Source organism: Drosophila sechellia, unplaced genomic scaffold, assembly GCF_004382195.2.
Source record: "Drosophila sechellia strain sech25 unplaced genomic scaffold, ASM438219v1 U_372, whole genome shotgun sequence".
In the NCBI taxonomy this organism is placed as follows: Eukaryota; Metazoa; Arthropoda; class Insecta; order Diptera; family Drosophilidae; genus Drosophila; species Drosophila sechellia.
Genome location: NW_022611308.1, coordinates 22,642 through 36,708, shown reverse-complemented (window position 1 = coordinate 36,708; position 14,067 = coordinate 22,642). Strand labels below are relative to the sequence as shown.

At 42.8% G+C, this 14,067-nt stretch overlaps 2 pseudogenes; both read right to left on the bottom strand.

Moving 5' to 3' along the window:
- Window positions 1-7,800: 7,800 nt before the first annotated feature.
- Window positions 7,801-10,581, bottom strand: LOC116803258 (annotated as a pseudogene).
- A 618-nt stretch (window positions 10,582-11,199) lies between these two features.
- On the bottom strand, window positions 11,200-12,936 carry LOC116803257 (annotated as a pseudogene).
- Window positions 12,937-14,067: the final 1,131 nt, after the last annotated feature.

The following is a 14,067-nucleotide window of genomic DNA, read 5'->3' as shown; positions in this document are numbered from 1 at the left end:
TTATGGGCTTAAAGGTAGTACGGAATGGGTCATTGGCATCGCTTCGGGAATTGTCGGACAAGTTAACGCTCACATTCGTGCGTTGAAGGGTTTGGGCAACACTGAGCAAATCGCTGGCTGCATCATAGTGCAAGTGCTGCTGCAAAAGCTGGATGCGGCGAGCCAAGCTAAGTGGGAGGAGCGCCTGGAGGATCCGGTCTTTGCCAACCTTATTCCGTCGTGGTAATCGATGGCTGCATTCCTGGAGCAGCGATGTAGGACTTTGGAGGCCGTGGATTGCGACATGGCAACCTATGCGCAAGGCGTTCAGGTGGGCAGAGATTGTTCGACACTAGTTGCTACCACCCAAATTTCTCTTGGTTGCATGCTTTGCCATAGTGCAGAGCATGCCATATATTATTGCCCGCAATTTAGAGACTTAGCGCCAGTAGATCGGCTGCGCGAGGCAAAGAGACTAGCACTTTGCCTAAATTGCCTAAAGACAGGACATCAGCTACGGCAATGTGCTACTAGCCACTGCAACCGTTCTAGTGCAGAATCGGTCGGGACTATTCGTTCCCTGCAGGGCCTAGTTAGATTCTGGCTCTCAACGGCACTTGATCACCTCTCGGTTTGCAAATCAACTGCAACTTAAGAGGTCGAGGTCGTCCGGCTCCGTCACTGGAATCGGGGATTCCAATTTCGCGACTGATGGATTCTCGGTAGGAATTTCGATTCGGTCTGTCACTTCGGATTTCTCAACGAGCATAATAGCAGTTATCGCTCCCAATATCACGGATCGCCAGCCAAGGATTAATGTGGACATTGGGGACTGGAAGATTCCAGAAAACCTACAGCTCGCCGACCCGGAATTTCATAAAGCTCAGCGTGTTGACCTGTTAATAGGAGCTAATCTGTTTTATGAGCTGCTGTGCGTAGGTCAGATAAAGTTGTTGCCAGGACTGCCCCTGCTTCAAAAAACTCGTCTGGGCTGGGTCGTGTCTGGAGGCTGCGCGCGCCCTTGCGGTAGCGCCTTAATAGCTTTACGCGTTCCTTCTTTATCCAGCAAGGGAAACAGCATTGATGTTGATCTTGATTCACTTCTGCAGCGCTCCAAGTTGCGCACCCCAAAGCCTGGCGTAACCGTGGGCAACGTCGTTCTTGTTAAGGACGAGAATCTACCCCCAATGAGATGGCCTTTGGCGAGAGTCATGCAGTTGATTCCTGGCAGAGACGGCGTCGCTCGAGTTGCAGAATTGAGGACCGCGTCTGGAGTAATAAGGCGGGCAGTGAACAAGCTGTGTCTGCTTCCCCTTGAGGACTCTGTTGGAAGCCAAGCTTCCAATGGGGGGAGGATGTTGGGTCATGCAGCCGCCAAAACTGTGCAGTAGACTAATCTCATACTTGTTAATATTTAAGCCAAATTAGTCAGTGGTAGCAGTTGCGATGCCCATAGTGCAAACCGCTGTTCTCGCACGCATTTATCTGTACGGCTCTCATCCCTTGTTTGTTGTTGTTAGCTACCTACGTTAAGCTTGGGCGCTGCATTTCGGCTGCCTGCCCGCCAATTGCCATTTCGTCGTGTTTCGGAAAAGACTTAGTTTAGGCCTTAGCTGCCTTAAAAAATTCGCAAATTAAAGCTGTCGTCATAAAAACAAACTTTCTTCGGTTTTTTATTATTCGCAACAGCTATTAAAAAAGCTCAATAGTTAAACAATGCCTATGCTTTAAAATTTTATGTAAAACCTGGTAAAGCAAAACAAAAAAATGTTTTCCACTGTCATCGATAAAAACCCAATGCTGGCTGACATGGAGAAGCTTCAACACGTTAAGTCTCTCCTAAGGGGTCCCGCTTTCTCACATTTCGGCGATCATGAAACTACAAAGGTAGAGAGTTCATCTTCTGTAAAGCTGCGTGAACTGTCTGACCAAATTAATCTGCCTTTACGGGCACTTCACAACATGGGCACCCCTGTGGAAATATCCGAGTGTATTCTCATTTATTGTCTTCTCCAAAAAATCGACCGCGAAACCCGCGAAAGCAGCTATTATGGGAGGATGCTGTTCCCACTGAAAGGCTTCCAAAATGTAATGAATTTGTTAAGTTTTTGGAGACAAGATGCCAGAATGTTGAAAACATCGAATGTATCAGTGTTGCACTTGGAATCATGGCAAAGGTTGTAAAACCTAGGAAAGCCATCCACAACTCTAGAAATTCATTTGTCGCCACTAGCCCTGTCGCTTGCTGCCCTGTCTGCAATGCTGTAGACCACATAATTTTTGATTGCCCACAATTCACAAAACTGTCGCCTCAAGATCGCTTACAAAAGGCAAAAAGGGTAGCTTTATGCCAAAACTGCCTTAAAGGTGGACATCACCTGCGACATTGAAATGCCGATCGCTGTCGCATTTGTGGAATTAAGTACAACAAATTGCTGCATTTTGGCTCAAGTCCTTCGCCATCTCGTTCCAGCCTGCTCAACCTCAGCTAGCTTCTGATGCTCATTCCAAAAGATTGCACGTAGTTGCGCAGGAATTATGCCTTGCTCAATCTTCTTCCTTAGTGGCTAAAAATCTCGGAGCGGATTTTTTGTTGTTGGCCACTGCCGTCATCAACCAGACCGGACAACCAGCCCACCTAACTGGAAAATACCAGAAAATCTTCGCTTGGCTGATTACCCAATTCTTCAGGCCCCAAAAAATTTACTTGCTGATTGGCGGTAGTCTTTTCTTTGTACTGCTGTGTTTAGTCCAAATAAAATTGGTCGATGGACTTCCCATTCTCCAAAAAACTCGTTTTGGATGGATTGTCACTAATGGTGGCTCCAAACCTAACAACGCTTCATTATTGACCATTCAATCAAATGCGCCTCAAATGCCTGATGAGGGCATCCGTCTGAAGGAACTGGTGCGCAAATTTTGGGAGACAGAACCCATTGCTGAATCCGTTTCTAAGCGCACAAAGGAAGAACTCGACTGCGAGGGCCACTTCAAGTCTACATTTTCTAGGCTTCCATCTGGAGAATATTCAGTTCGAATTCCTGCAAAGCGCAGCCAATACCCCTGTATTGTACCCTAATCTAAACACCTGAGGACAGCCTTTTTTCTTAAGTATTGGGAAGTAAGATATCCATTCTACACCCACAACTCCCCAACCACACACACTATTGTAAACAATCACACACATACATTAATGTCTAAATACGAAATGTAATCAAAGATCGAGAGCCCTTCGATTAAGCTTAGCTGTCATTTACGCACGGCATCATGTTCCATAGTCTAGAATATGTGGCGAGCCAACGTCCCCTAAACATCCGATCACTTGGCGAGCCAACTGAAATAAAAAAAAACTTCCGCCACACAATCGGCTAAGGATTCTCCAATTACTCCATCCCAATATGTCTATATAATCGTAAACATGTCTCCATAAAGGAGTTCAGTTGAATGGGGAAATGGCTACGAGCATTTTGTTCGTCCTCTCTGAAAAGAAGCAAGTTACTACAACTGCAGACTGTATCATTTTCATTGCCTGTGGCACTCTTACCAGAAAATTCAACTGATACCGAAATAGATGTATGTATATAAAGTTCTTATAGATAAGTTGAATACATTTTTCTTGCCGAAACAAAATTAAACTTTTGAGAGGCATCTATTTAGAAGTCTTTCTCATACGGATGGCGAGACCTTTGCAAAGTTTATATTGAGGTTACGTCACCAAATTCAAAAATGCGAGTTTTTAACTACTAAATCTGAAATTGAGGAGATTTGCTTAAAGGATAAAATCATCGGCTTTCAACGAAGATTTGAGGAGCTGTTTGCTGCGTGCTCTAAAGTTTTAAACTACATTGATGAAATCATTGTATTTGGAATCAATGAAAATGATCACGATAACGCGTTCAAGGAAGTCGATAAAATAGTACAGGATAATAAAATTCTCTTGAATGCGTAAAAATGTGTTTGGAAGACACACGAAGTGAAATTCCTTGGCCATATCTTGTCAAATAGAGGAATTGAGGTTGATCCGGAAAAAGTCGCTAGAATTCTCTCATTCAAAAATAAACAGGAGACTCGTAGTTTTTTGGGTCTTGTCACTTACGTGGGCAAATTCATGTTAAAAAAAGGACTGCACTTTCGATTGGGGTGAATCAGAAAAAGAAAAAGAAAGTCTAGCTTTAGTCTGGGCGGTTGAGAAGTTTTACTTCTATCTAGCAGGACTGAAATTTGAGCTGGTGACAGATCACAAACCACTAGATACAATATTTAAACCAACATCGAAACCTCCAGCCCCATAAAGGTGGCTTCTACGGATACAAGCATTCAAGCTCAAAGTCATCTACAAGGCTGGTAAAGAAAATATTTCGGATGCTCTGTCCCGGCTCTGCGAATTGTGATCAACAGACTTTTCCTGGCGAAGGAACGAGTAAAATATCTTTAGAGTCATCGAACATTCGGTTCCTGCAGCGTTGAACATCTCCGAAATATCCCAAGCAAATGAACGTGATGAGGAAATCATCGACGCCATATCATGCCTGGGAAACGAAATTTGGAATTCAAATAGCTATTATCCATTTCGATTTGAACTCTCGACCCTTGGAAAAAATATTCTAAAAACACGTATTCTAAAACACGTTTGATTATTCCGAGAACACTTCGCCAAAGAGTGTTGGAACTAGTGCACGAAGATCACCCGGGAAAGTCAGCAATGAAACATTCAGCCGTTTAGGGTTTTCAAAATGCTGCGCACGGATAATGGCAGATGTTAGCAATATGTTAGTGCGATTTTTGAACAGTATTGCAGTTAGAGTGTTATTACCTTAATAAGGACCCCACCATATTGGCCTCAGGCCAATGGGGAAGTTAATAATATGAATAGGTCTTTAGTTAAAAGATTAAAAATAGCGAACTTGAACAATAGTAACTTTGAGCAGGATATTCAGGATTTTATTTTAATACACAACGTCACTCCTCACAGTACCACTGGGACAGCCTCTTCAAAATTAATGTTCAATCGTATGATTCGAGATAAAATTCCTAATGTGCACGATGTAGTGGGAGAATTCTCTGATTAAGTTGAAAAATAAAATGATTGCACTCAGCAACAAAAAGGGAAAGTAGCTGCTGATAAGAAGAGAGAGGCAAAGGAGGTAGACATCCAGGTGGGAGATCAGGTGTTAGTGAAGAATGTGATATTTTCTAGCAAACTAACACCAAACTTTGATACAACCAAATATGAGGGTGCTAGAGCGAGAAGGAACCATTGTCAATGTTTCAGGGGATGGTAGGACACCACTAAGAGATGTAAGCCATCTAAAAAGAGTTCCAGCTCCCGTACCGTGACGATTGTTCCAGCATCTGGCATACCCGACCCCGTTATTCCGGCTCCTGCGACGAACCTGAAGAAGCCCGATCAACGCCCTTTGATGGAGTCACCCGGGAAGAGCAATACATCTCAACCTGGATTAAAGCTCAAGCTGATAAATAAAGGATGGATGTGGGAAACGGTGCGAGAAACACTGAAATAGGCGAACGTTCACTCTCTGAGATAGAACCTGAGAGCGACCTGAGAACAGTAGTCTTCTGAGAGATGAACAAAAGTTGTGTTAGAAACCACGTGTGTAAGTATTCAATAAAAGACAAAACTGTTGAGTTATTTCAGAACTTATAGCTGGAGATTCGAGCGCGAGCGACGGTCACCGAGCGTTGCCAGGAGCGCGGCGTCGTGTGGCTATTGCGACGGGAAAAACAACTTTGAGCTGCCGGGACATAATATATTGCATAGGTACACAGGTATTATATGTGGCTTATTCTGTTTTGTATGATTTTGAATTATGTTTCTTTATTTTTCAGTACTTTTAGTACTTGAAATGAAAGATCAATTTGGATTAAGCTTTTTTAGACTGTTTCAGACTGTGTTGGGCGCTCAGCCATAGAAACGCTGCTCCCAGAGGAGCTGCTGATTCGTTTTTTTTTGCGTCGCTTTCTGTTTTGTGTTGCCGCGGGGCAAGTTGTGAATTCGCGGATGTTTAATTTATTCATTTTGGTCGTCGATAATCAAACACATGAAGCCTAGGGGTCGAGGGATGAGTCATAGTAATAACTTTATAATTTCATTGTGAGTTTCCTGCCATCTGGACTGGGTAACTGCGGTCCAGAGTGTAAAATCGGGGCGCCCTTTTCAGATATTTTTTGTGGGAGCAACCGCGCATAATGGTGTCCACTTCGGTGACAGGAGTTAAAGAGTTGGTTGTGGAGGCTGAATTATTAGGTGAGTTTTGTTTATAGCGTACCTTTTTAATGCGGCGTTCGTCCATTTAGATTCTTTTATTCAGCTCTTTCCCCTTCTTTAAAATTGATTTTAAATTGCTTGTGAGTTGTTATTGACGAATGGTTTTTATTTCAAGTATACTTTGCAGCTGAAGGTAATTGAAAACGGCAATGACTTTTTCCAGCAGCCGGATGGATGGTGGATGGTGGCATCCAGACCCATTTTGTTGCTGGCAGTTTCCTGCGATGGCTGCACAGCATTCCTGATTATATGAGTCTGAAAAATAACACAGATTCGTCAGTTTTAGATAAGTTTTACGTTAATGCATGTTCCCAATATATTTTTGTGTTTCCAAACCATTAGAGGTTTTTAGAATTTTTTTATATTATATTTTGTAAATATAATTATAAAGACTGCGTTGTTAACGAAATCTTTTGCTTTTCGGTCGTTTTATTTTGTTGACTCTCTCTTTCGTGCAATGTCCGCAGTGCTGTTTGGTGTTGTTTTTGTATCCATTGTATCTCGCTTTCCCAAACAAAATAAAATGTTTTCAGCGGGCAGACTGCTATCTTGCGGTACTTTTAACAGATCGCTGGCAAGTTTGTGTTTTTGTCCAGTGGTGCGAATTGAAAAAAAGGAAGAAGGGAGAACCAGTTTTGGGCTGTGTCTAGGTGTAAGAGTGGGCTTGGAAAAAAATTTGTTGGCAAATCAATCAAAATTTACATCACTACCATAATAGAAATATTAAAAATATCTAAACATTTTTCAAAAGTGTGGGCGGTTTGTGGGCTTAGAGCGGGCGTGTCAAAATGAGTCAAAAAAGTTCATACTGACGGACAGTGTTGGAAACGATTCCTTCTGCCTGTTAAATAATTTTCAAAGAATTGTGTATACCCTTTTACTCCATGAGTAACGGGTATAAGAATATGGATACTAATATTGTTTGCTTTTAAAACAAATGCCGGCAGGTTATAAAGACTGCACAGCAAAAATTGACTTGTAGACTGTGTGATAAAATAGTGCACACTTAGTTTAAGCGTCCGAAGAAGTTATGACCTAGCTGAGGGCCCACATCTAAAATAATATTATGATGCCTAGGGGTTGCGAACGAGATAAAATCGTTTAAGCGTCAATCCAAAGGTTGTTTGAACTGGTCAGCAGTTTTGGCGAAGCTGGAGATAGCATTCGTCGTCGGACTGATGATTTCCTTTCCGTGCTAGATTAACAGCTTAATCGCATTAAGCTATCAGAGCTATCTCCAAAACGAAAGAAAGCCGATGTGGCTAGGATCGGTAGCTAAACAAGATTCGGATCAATCCGATCAATCCATTGTGGAGGGAGACCACCCTGGGATTGCTAAAGATTCCGAATTGTCTGCATTGGTTTCTCAACCAGTGATTCCATCTGACCCGAGTAGTTTACCACCACAAGGGAACATTGACTTGTGGCGCCTAAATTAGGATGCAAACTTTTCATTACCTCTGTCGGGAATTCCAAAAATTTTTATTTGTAAAAATGCCAACTTTGGAGGCAGTTAAACTTTGCGGCACCTCAGCTGCGCAGCATATGTGGTCTATCGATCAACTAGCGGCTCGAGGGAAAGATGCAGATTAACCTCCAAAAAAGCTAGTCGCGCCTATGCTCCTGTACAATGCAACTGTATTTGGTTATTAAAAGATTTCTAATAGATCGAACTTTCCCCGTCCTGCTGATAGATTCAAACCGTCAACGAAGACAGTTGCAGCTGGAGTTCCACAAGGAAGCATCCTATGCCCTACCCTATACTCAGTATTTTTCTTCTTTCTGCTCTGTGTTGAGCCTGGGCAGATTGGGTAGGCAATGCTCCAACCTCGCCAACATTCTTGTAGTCCTTCCACCAGTTTCCCCAATCATTATATTTCTTCGATTCGTTAGGCGGTGCCCAATCGTACCGTATTCGTTTACTGTTGCGCTGTGCAATCTTCCGAGGCGACTTGTCGTCGTCGGCCACCGATTCGTCTTCAGAATCTTCGTTGAGCACTACGGCCGCGTCCTGGCTTTTACTGTAATTTAAGGTTTGTTCGAAGAAGGTCAATTCATATGAGTCCGCCTCGGGCTGTGGGAGCTTCTTCGGTTGATCGTTGAGATAGGGAATCTTGAATCCGCCAATAAGCAAACCGCGCTTGCGTGCCACGCATCGCCATTTCTTGACCGACTTTGAAGGTTTAATTGAAGGTTTGTTCGAAGAAGGTCAATGTATATGAGTCCGCCTCGGGCTGTGGGAGCTCCTTCGGCTGATCGTTGAGATAGGGAATCTTGAATCCGCCAATAAGGAAACTGCGCTTGCGTGCCACGCATCGGCATTTCTTGACCGACTTGAAGGCAGCCTCCGTTTCCAGTGGAGGTGGGGCAACTCGCTTCTGAACTGCAATGCATAACATATTAGGAACTTGTGTGTGGTAAAACTATTACTATTCGCAAAACTCTACTAAATGAATTGGAATAGTTGGAAGAAAGTTTTGTAATGTAAGCTTACTAATTTGGACGGGGAATCCAGGAATTTGGTGGCCTATCGCACTCCTGCTGGTTCTCCTCCTTGTGGTCCACCTTTCACTGTCTGCTGGTCAGTCCTAGGTGTCAGTGGTCCTGTGGTCCAGTTCTCATCCCTGTGGCCCAGTTCTCAAGCCCTGAGGTTCAGTTCTTAATCCCTGTGGTCCAGTTCTTAATCTCTGTGGTCGTGTCCTGTTTGCCTGCGGTCTGGTCCTCAAGGCTGGTGCAGCCACCGGTGGCTTCTTGTTGGTGACCGCAACCGTACTCGAATTGGTTGTTAAGTTATAGATTTGGTGCTGCAACGGGCAACTTTTTTTGTACTCCAGCCGCATTGCCCGGACGCAGGTTGGCGGGCTTGTTGTTGGGCAGAGTGGGCGAGCCCGCGCTTTTAACGATTTCAGCCTTCTGAGTATTGTTGTGCAAGTTCTGGACCGCCTTGGCGTAGGGCTGGATTTCGATCAGATCCGCACTGGTTCAGATTCATCTTCTACAACTGATTGCCCTTCGAGTTGAAGGCGTGCTGACTAGCTTCCCATCCAGAGCCGCCGGAACCTACTCCTCCTCCGCCGCCGGCACCTCCTCCTCCACTACCTCCGAGTCTTCCTCCACCGCCTCCACCACTACCACTGTTGATTGTGATTGGTTACAGTTGTTGCGAAAGTCCTGGAAGGTGCGACTAATGTTGTTGCTAAAGCCACTTCCACAATTTTTGTTGTCAAAGTTGCCACCAGATTTCGAATAAAAGCGTGGGCCTCCGGATCCTCTGCCAGCCGGTCCGCTTGTTAAAGTTGTTAAAGTTTCCTATATCCCTATTGTTGTTCCCAAAGTTTCCAGAGTTCTGGGCAAAGTTGACATGATTTCCACCGCGACCGTAGGAAGCATTGAAACCGGAACGCTGGTCATCACAGTTAGGACCTCTGTTTCCTCCCAACGAAGGACCACCAAAAGGGAAGACTTCTTGCAAAGGAAGGTCCACTATTGCCCCCATAAGCAGTTCCATTATTTCCACCAAAAGGGGGGGGGCATTGTTGCTGCGGCTGGGGACATCGAAAGTTGACATCCGTATTGCGATCCATACGGTTCTCCAGCTCCAGCAAGTGGTCTACGTTGCTCGGATTGGATGCTCCCATGTTCGCTTGGCCGAAATGGGAGGACGGTCCGCCACGAAACTTGTCCTAGAAATTATCGCCGAAACGCTGGTTGCTGCTCGGAATGAAACCGCTCCGATCTCCGTCTCCGGAACGTTGGTAACTGTTGTTGCCGTCGTTCTTCATTTGGTGGTAGTCAATTCCGAATAGTCCTTGCAGAGTTACCTATCCGTCGATTAACTGGTTTCTTTTCGATTTTTTCCAACACAACAAACGAGGCCCTAAAAATGCTTTCCTTTCCCCAAATTTTTCACTGTCTGGTGCCAGGGTTGCAAAGCAATTAAAGACGGCTGTTCAAACTAGTAATAAGTCCGATTCGAAGTTGGTATATTTATTGAAAAATACTGACCGAAAAAGAAACATGCCGCTATTGAATTATTTAGAAATACCTGGCAATAATTTATTAGTTATTTATATTTTAAGCATTATGTCAAATGTAAATTTTCGGGTTTGATTCGGTAATATTCAGAAAGCTATCTTCCAAAAAAATACCTTTAGCCAGATATTTATATAGAAGAAGCTTACTGCCTAATTTCGTTTCACTATAGTAATATTTACTTAACTTTCACTACCCAAGAAAACACACAACCTGAACATATTGAATAACAAATACTTTTGGAAAATGTAGAATAAAACATGAGAGCACGAAAGTCAAAACAGGAAAACTAACAAAAAAAAACAGCATTACAAAAATCTATGACAGTTAAATATAAGCTAGCTGTTAAAATGCCTCCAAACCGCTTTTTAATCTACATATATGAAGAAACAGGAGATAATGTATACTGTCGAGGATTTGGTGGATAAATGTGTGCGGGCACACTCATGGCCGCCATTGCAAGGCGCGAAAAATTTAGCGTGCATTGTCGATCGAGAGTTTGGAGGGCAAACTTCGGGAAGATAATATTAAGATCATTTATTATCTTAAAGAATGATCATAGAATAAAACGAGCGAGCTACTACTTCCGGAAGAGTCTTTACTTTCCTTCGGGATCCAAGGGGAGTATCCGTTGAAGGCAATTCCACTCGAGCGACGACATTATGATCTTGGATGTTTGGTTGGTTATCCCTTGAGTGGCGATTGAATTCACGTTCTTCACGGATCACTGATACTGATCATCATTTATAAGTGCATCATTTGTGTCATCGATGAAATCTGCATCTTAATATATATTACTTACTAAGTAATATTTACTAATGAATTTGTTTTATTAAGTATATTAAGTATATACCTATACTTTCACTACCAAAAAAAAAAAAAAAAAAAAATCAATTATTCATTCATGTGCCCTTTTGCTTAGTGAACAAGGGAATGCGAACCCTAAGCATCTGCAAAATGGGAAGAAAGAACAGAAATTAAAGATTTGAATACTCCAAATTTGGTCCACTGCATCACCTTGGAGGTCTTATCGAACAGAGCTTGGGCACGATCCTGCTGCAGAAAGTAGTTGGTCGAACACATAGCCATACTTGTAGGATTTCACCATGATCCGGTCCCCACCGACAACGAGATTTATCTCCTACGAAGAAACCTGTAAAGTGGGAATTTTTACATAAGTAAACTTTATTAGACTGTGCATCCATTATAATATTACGTAGTGTGGCAATTAGATCTCAGCATGGATTTCGTCAACGGACTCGTCACGAACTCCACCAATACGTTTGTACTGTACGTCCAGCCTGCAGATTGTCGCAGCATCCTTCTCGTCGATCTCCTGCACCAGTTGACCGGAATTTTCTGGAGCCACAGCCCCATCCCGGCTGTTAAGAGCAGCAGGAACGCCGGACGCAGACAGGGCCCTTTTAATATCTTCGTTGCGCACACGATGAGTTACCAAAGTGCCCATGAACTTGCGACTTATGGATCTTAAACTGACACTTTGGGTTGAAAGCGATGTCACAGAAATCGACGGTCTTATCGGAACGATCCTTCGTGAGTCTGGGATCAAAGATGCTCATGGGCACTCGATAGGAGCCAGGAGTAGGGGATTCCAGTATGCCAATCAGTACCTCAGTCAGTACCTGCCACACGTTAATGAAGAACTTCTCATCACTGTTTGTCTCGAAACTTTTCACGCAGATTTCTAATGGGAAAAAACAAAAAAGGTGGGTATTATTAAAATGGCTTGTTATCTGCAAAGTTTCTGGGAGCTAATAAATATGACGGTGAGGTGATTCTATCGTATGGGCCATTGCGGAAGGAAACCCTTGGTTTTATTTTGACTTCGATTCCATATTCAATCTTATCTAATAAGCTTAGCATTCAGTTATGATTACAAGCCGGGATAGATTTTTGTATGATCCGTCCACGCGATCTCGCTGATTGCCTTTAAATAAAGATAAGTTTCGTCACTTGAAGATAGAAGAACTTGGGTTTCCTTAAGGTTTTCAGATACTTTTGGCTTGACTTTTCCATTCTCGAGCTATGGATTGAATTCCCTTATCGCTTTTGAAATTATTGATTGCATGGGTTTTAAGAGTGCTATGGTACCTTTCCCAAAGGTAGACCATGCTGCGGAACTTGTAGAACCACAAGTGATTTGGAACGCCACGTATCAAGTCCTGCAACTGTTCCAATTGCTCATTAGACAAACTGTAGAGGAACTTTTCGTTCATCAGTAGGAAAATCGGACGCATGTTGCGGTAGTAGCTAAAGGTGTTCTTCTCTCTTCGCCTTTCCGGTCATCGGTTTCCGGCCGATGAGAGCAAAGCGGTGGCGCAGATTGCAATCGCCGAATCTCTCCAGCTTTTTGTTAATCTCGCTGCCGCACAACTTGTAATCCCGCCACCAGGGGTACCAGTCTTTGTAGTTATTGGTTCTATATATTTTGGTCCATTCCTTACGCAGCTGGGTGCGCACCTTCTTCTTGAACTGCGTCCTTTCCACTTGGACAGAGCACCAGATTGGTTCGAGCCCAGAGACTCGGCATAGGACATTTCCTTCTTTTCCGCATCCATCTCGTCTTCATTAACATGACCATCTTCGGAGGCATATATATAGGATACATACAGTGACATATCCATAAGTCCCTAAGACTTAAGCACATACCTACACACTAAGACACATACAACATGTACGCCCAAATACACCCTACTCTACTCCGGATATACTTAACAGATACCAGATAAGTATAAGATTGTCATATGATCTTCAAAACAGGGTTGAGTGGAAAAATCCCAACTCCAGATAAGTCACCCACTGGTAGACTAAAAATCCGTCCCCTAATTTAAGCATTCTTTGCTCAAGCCCTTACCCCATCGTCACCTTCCCACGTTCAAAGCTCGAACTCGTAATCACGAAAACAAAAGTATTAGATTTCAATAAACAAAACTTTAAGAATCTAAGAGCTCCTGTATCCTAGAGCGAATTCACTTGAATCCAAGAGAAATTCAAAGACAAATAAAGTCAGAAACTCCAATGCTCTCTCTCTACACTTGACCAGAACCCTAAAGTCTAAAGTCCATATCAGAAAAGCTCAATACCGAGGCTTGAACATCAATCAAACCAGAATAATTAAGTGAGTTCAGTTTGAGATCTAAATGTAATCGGACGGTGTTCTTCAAAAATACAAATATTGTAATCACTTATTGAAATAAAACTTATATTTTTTTCACATATAAGTATTGCAAACATTTAATTGGCGCAGTCGGTAGGATCCAATAAAGTAAAGATTCCTTTTAGTATGGTACTGATCAACTGAAGAATATGCTATACAACTAGCTATCCAGGGTCAGCGAATTAAAATAGTGATTATAAAAAACATTTTTCGCACATTTTACATCCGCAAAAGAATCTATGTAAAAATAGCATTTAAAAGAAAATCTCTTGCGGTCGGAAGCAAAGGTTATTAAAAACTTTTAATTCCGAAACTTAAAACTTAAAACTTAAAACCACAACTCAAAACCAAAATAAAACTCCATATACTGGGAAGGGTGCTATTTTATTGTTTAAGAAAAGAAGAGCTTCTGCTCCGTTTGAAGTTCTTTATTTTAATGATCAAAGTGTGCTGAAGTTGGGTTCAGCTAAGCCGCACATACATTGCTTATATCTTTGTATTCTTACTTACATTAATACATATACATATGTATGCAGAAGGCATTGACCACTTGAGCTGCAAAGTGCATGCTCAGCATTCCCACGCTCCGCGA